Here is a 6,637-nt window from a genome sequence, read left to right on the forward strand (position 1 = left end):
TCCCAAAAAGATTTACCAAACGATCACCACGATTATTGTTGATTAAAAAAATAAGATGTCTTAAAAGCCAATTCAAAACCCAAACCACTTTGGCCACCAGAATCAGCAATTTGACTATCAAGTTTGAATGAATGATTTATTATATATCACCCGTGATCAGGGAAGAATTTACATTACAAATAAAAATCATGTGAATATTATAAGAAAACAGCATCCAATTGCGCATTGGATATGCTAAATTCATTTAAAGATATTCTTGAATGACAAACTCGTTGCCACGTATGAGTACATAGATTTCCCCATCCCCATAGGTCTTTTTTCTTTTTTTTTTTATGACCACAAATTCATTTTGTGTTTTATTTCTACTTGATTCTAAAAATAATTGAAAACAAAATAGTTATAATTTAATCCTATATCCAACCAAATATATTCAAATACATTCCAACATGGTTTGGACCAAAAAAATCGAGAACCGGTCAGGTCTGTTTTACCCAAAAACTGTTATTTCATCAAAAACATTGATTTGGTCAGCAAACCGCTGACTTGGGCGGTCGAACCATTTAAATTGTTCAACGGTTTTGACCGTTTTTTTAATTTTTGCTAAAACGGACCATCCATTCAGTTCGAACAGTCAGACCGTTCGACCCGAAAACCAGAACTCTGACCAGTTCGTTGTCCAATTTGGTTTTATAAACCTTGCATTCCAATATATTCAACCATATTTTTTGTGGTGTTAACACAAATTCATTAACTAAATCACAAATACATAACATGAATCCCAAGTTTTGGGCCTCAAACCCATTTATTGAAAACACAAACATATATATACACACATCATAGGTCCTTATGTGGCAGGGAGAGCTCTTGTTCCTAATTCATCTACAAATGGGATGAAAATTTTCCCATCCCCATCTGCGTGGGGGAAAAATCATTCCCATTCATGATCCATTCAAGGCATATCTCTTTTAGAATCTAAAATTTGGAAAAAATTGTCATTCCTAAGTGTAAATACTGTCAACTTTGTTTGACGTTCTTCCAAATAAAAGATTCACAAAATGGCTATGTCCATTCTAACCGAATTCGAAGTTCCTCCTCGCATAACAATACTCTTCACTACACCCACCTCACAGCATGTTACAAGCGTGCATTGAGAACATCTTCCCATAAATAACAAGATACAAATAGGGGAGATGTTCCAGATCTACCGCTGCAAGTGATGTGAGGATGGCGGGAGGAGCACATCTGTATTCATTCTAACGACAGGTAGGTAGAAACCCTAGAATGTGCGTTAGTCAAATTAGTTAGGCAGTTCATTGAATGACCTTGCTATTTTTCCACTATCGAAAAGAAAACTATCCATTGGACAAAGCTTGAAGTGATCAACCATCTCACTTCACATAGACCCAAATTCTCTATTCTGTTTTTTTCCTCTGTAAATGCCGATTCAAATTCGATCAATTAATCCATTTATAAAGAAATCAAATTCAGAACGACTTCGATCAGATTTCAAATTTTTGGACTAACAAATGAAATAAATAAGTGCATCCCTAATTAGTCTAGGAGTCTTAGTCCTCAAGTGGGTCCCATTAAAAGTTACCACCCACTAGGGGTGCTCACGAGCTTAGCTTCTCATGAGTTATCCGAGTTTGGCTCATGAAAAGCTTGACTCAATTTGGTTTAAACTGAGTTCGAGTTTGATATATAGGCTCATTTGCTAATCGAGCCAAGTTTGAGCTCAGTAAAACTTGTTTCATGAGGTTCATGAGTGTAGTATAATAAATAAATAATTTTTTATTATATACATATACACGTACATACATACATATACATATACACATAAATATATAAATATATATAATAAATAATTTTTATAATTCTTAATTTTTTGTATGTAAAATAAAAAAATGTTTTCATATATATAATTTTTTATTAAAAAAATATGACTTGTAGTTGAAATCGAGCCAAGCCAAACTTGAACTTGTGAGCTTTGAACCGGGCTGATCTCAAGCTCAACCTAACATGATTTCAGTAAGCCAAGCTCAAATAGCTAAGCATTCGGCTTGACTTGGTTCGGCTCAGCTTGAATCCACCCCTACCACCCACCCATATTGAGCTTATGATATTATTATATTGGATTCATCATCAATTATAAAAATCTGCACATCCTCTCATTTGGATGCTCCTTCCGAGTCTGAGTAACAAATTAAAAGAAAATGCAGGAATTCCACAATTTAATGGAAATCAAATCCCATGTGGGAGACAGTACTCATTCCAAGAAAATGATCAAACAAATGATACTAAAGGAAGCTGTCACCAAGTCATTCCATTTTAAGAAAAAATGACCTCCCCATGTATATGAGTTTTAATGTACGTACTAGTGTGAGCGCATATGTAAGGGCGTCAATTGGATTGGATTTGGTCCAATTTGATCCAGTTCAACGTGAATCCATTACAAATGGGCCAGGTCTAACCCAATCTAATGAATATTTTCGACCAGTCTAATCTTGTTCAAATTTATTTTAGTTTAAATTAATTATAGTTCAAACTTAATCCATTGACACCTATATTACTATCTTGTATCAATGGACCAGATATTGGCTCAATCCAACCCAATCCAATATAAATTCATTACAGATAGACCGGGTCCAATCCAATCCAAAAAATGCTTTGGACCATTAAATCTAGACTGGTCCAATTCAATATGTTTTGTTGGTCCATCCAATCTGTCCAAATTGATTTTGGTTTGGACAGGGTTCATTTCAAAACTGGTCCATTGACACCCCTAGGCACATGCTATTCTATGCATAAAGATGGATTGTTCTTTTCCAAGAACTAATTTCTATGTTATAATGGTTTAAGGAGTATGTAATACAAAGATACAGGATGGTTTCAAAAATACATTCTAATAGGAATAGATGAGTCCGGGTCTGCTCCTCCTTACAGAGTGCTCCTCACATGGTCACACCTACCTAACAACATGTACCTGCCATATATCGAAAACATCTTGCATACTTGTATGTTGTAATTCATGGGAGATGTTTTCAGTACATGGTGGAATGCGACTGTAAGGTGGTATGAGGAGCGCTGTGAGGAGCAGATCTCAATTTAGAATAGATTGCCAGTCACCAACAGTTGTTACCTTAAAGCTGCATTTGGAAACGATGCAAATGGAGTGTAAATCCTGGTTTAGGGTAAATTTGCACTTTGGTTCACTTTTGCCTGTGTTTGGCAACATTACATTTATACATTGACAAATTCAATGCAGATTTCTGATTTCCACTGTAGAGTTATAAACATTCAAAATGTCAAAAATTCCCACTCTACACACCAATGCTTGCCAGTGAATTGGCATCAATTCCGAGTTGGCAGCCACCCCCAACTGTACTTTGGGCCTAAAAATTCTGACCTTGGGCTTAACTGTCATTCACCCATTAATCAGTCAATCTGCAAAAAAGTACCCGAGCAAGAAAATGATCTTATGAGATTGACGAATCTGAGAACAGAATAAATGAATAAGGCAAATGGACAGCTTTATAAATCTCCAAAAACATATCAAATTAGGGATTCACGTTCTGAGCTCGAATTTGCAGAGAACCAAACAAATAGCAACAGAGACATCGGATGCCTTTGATCTTCATCATCTTCTTCTACTCTAGCCTAAATTAACAACAACAAAATAAATAAATAAAAAGTGATTCGGGAGAAAATTATTTGAAGTAGTTATTCAACTTGTGAAGGCTTGCTTGAAGAATGTGGAGAGGAAGCTCAGATATTATCATATGCTTCTTTATCATGCCTCTTGATGTTAACTGATTGAAACCGTGAAATATGGGGACCAGATCTAGTAGGCACAATATATAAGCACGTTCAATAAACACTTGATAAAAATATTTTGATAACTGTAAAAAGTTGTTTTTAATCTTTTTCAAAGATAGGTGTGATATAAAAATGAGCAAAGTTTAACAAAGTTTTCTCTCTTATGTTAACTGATCTACTAGGCACAATATTGGAACCGTTGACATTGTTTTAGATGAAGTTTTATGTCATAAATTTTACTCCATTAAAATGTATGTAAAGCAGAATTGGAGTGGAGTTTTACATTGATCTTGATTTACACACCTTCCAAATGACAACAAAACCAAACCGACATATATATTTATATCGCTTCCGAACACAGCCTAAAATTCTAGACTTGCAACTATTTCAAGAAAAAATGACCAAACCCAGTGGTCTAAACCTAGCGGTCTGTAAGTTGATTGATTGAGAGGAGGGGAAATTTGTTTCCATTGATTGGGGAAACTCTATACCAGCATCAATCCTTTAGATTTATTCGACAAGGTAATGCTCTAACCCTTTTGGTCGTTTTTCATTATCTAACACTTGCATTTTTGGTTGATGTATTTTTTAGATTTTGTTTTGATTTTCTTCATTCTTTGCACTTGTTTCCAATTCATTCTTTGTCCTTAGTCCCTGTGATGGATCCGATGTTTCTCTCTAGATTTTCGTCTCCAAGCTCCACGCTCTGCTTTTTGGTAACCGTGCCTCTTCTGTTTTGAGTTAATAGATTTCAATCTTGTAATATTAATTCCTCACTTTACATCATTTTCTTTGTTTCTTTCTGTAGCTATGTACGATCCTCTGGATAATGTTTTTGACGATTGACGTGAAATACTTATGAGTGCTTTATTATATGTTTACTCTTGGAATTCATGCATCTATGGTTATTGGCATCTCTCCTATTTGATTTCATTTGCAATTATGTAGGTTTCATTTGGCACATCTTTTTAGAAATCCAGCAGTTTGTGTTTTTTGTCTTTTCTTATTTGGTTGGAAAAAGATATAGCCATTAAGAAATATCATGTCAAAAAGATTTATAAAGCTTGTTTTGAACAATTTTCAGAACAGTTTTTTTTGTTTTTCAATTCGTCTTCGCATGAAAAGACATGTCTTAACTAAACGGTCTTTAGGCTATCAAGATCTTAACGCAAAAACTTATTACATCTTTTGACTGTGAGAACTTTCAAAAGATTTTCAAACAAGATTTGTCAAAGGCCCCATAATTATTAGCATGTTCTGATTCATCTCTATGCGGCTATTGGTGATTTGGTAGCAATGCAAATAAATTTGTATAGATGCAAAATTATGACAATGCAAATGACTTGACTGTAAATTGTGACCTATTTTTTTTTATAAATTTTAACTTAATTTATTTGATTGGAGTACAAATGAACTAAATTAAGACATGAAGCAGAATAGAGTAAAGCCCAAAACAAAATTAAATGAAAATTTACATTTTTTTTTTTTGCATTTACACTTCTATACATTTGTATTAAGTATAAATAAAGTTGCACTGCAACCAAACATAGGTTCTATTTGTTGGGGATTAAAGCCAATTTTGTATTTAGGCTGTGTTTGGTTGCCAATGCAAATAAATTTGCACTGATGCAAAATTATGGCAATGCAAATGATTTGAATGTAAATTGTGACTTGCTTTTTTTTCAAATTTTAACTTATTTTATTTGATTGGAGTATAAATGAACTAAATTAAGACATGAAGCAAAATAGAGTAAAGCCCAAAACAAAATTAAATGAAAATTTTCATTTTTTTTTCATTTACACTCCTATTTGTATTAAGTATAAATAAAATTGCACTGCAACCAAACATAGCCTTACACTCCTACAAACCCTAACTCCAAGACATATCATCACTTTCAAGGATTTTTTGTTACTCGAACGCCAATTGTCCTTATCAGGACTCATTTATAACATGCAAATACAAATGATGATTGTTTTCTTTTCAGATTTTCGGGGCTCAATTGTATATCAAGTATCTTATATTATGCACTGCAAAGACGCATTGGATGCTTGAGAGCAAGGGTTTTAAAACTGGCTCAGACAACCAACCGGCCAGGGGTCCGGTTTTCGGATCGAATGGTTCGATTGTTCGAACTGAATGATCGATTCATTCTGACAAAAAATAAAAATGGTCAAAACTATTGAATGATTCGAATGGTGCAATCACCCGGATCAGCGGTTTGTTGATCAGATTAATATTTTTTGACAAAAATCCGATTTTAGGGAAAAATGGAACCGATCACTTGACCAATTCTTGGTTTTTCCAGTCCAACCATCCGGTCATGTCCAGTTCCGAAAACCATGCTTGAAAGAGAAGAGTACACTTTTCTCCATCATGAGTTTGAGAGAGAAGAATACATTTCTTTTAAGAATTATGAATTCAGCCTCTTAGACTTCTTTAAAGAAGATTGTTGTTGGTTCCATTCTTATATGAGAAGTCTCAATGCAGTCCAAATTCAGGTTGTACATCAAATGGAATTTCCCTTCCTGTATGTAGCAGGGTATGTAGAAATTCTAAGATTACAATTCTGACCAGGGAAAGAAAACAAGTAATTCCATTTGATTACCCTGAAGAAAACTTTAGAATGCTCAAGGAAATGACCTGACTATATTCAGCTAGGCCACTAAATGATATTCCTTGTTACTTCTCTCTGATGCATTTAACTTCTTAAGGCAAGAGTTTAAGTCTAATGGTTTAATTACTACCTCATGACGAACATTTTCTGTATTAGAATGATTGCCTGTTTTTCTCAAATCCAATACCTTATTCATCAACCATGAG

The sequence above is a fragment of the Nelumbo nucifera genome, chromosome 7, assembly GCF_055504915.1.
Source record: "Nelumbo nucifera cultivar China Antique chromosome 7, China Antique-T2T, whole genome shotgun sequence".
NCBI lineage: Eukaryota > Viridiplantae > Streptophyta > Magnoliopsida > Proteales > Nelumbonaceae > Nelumbo > Nelumbo nucifera.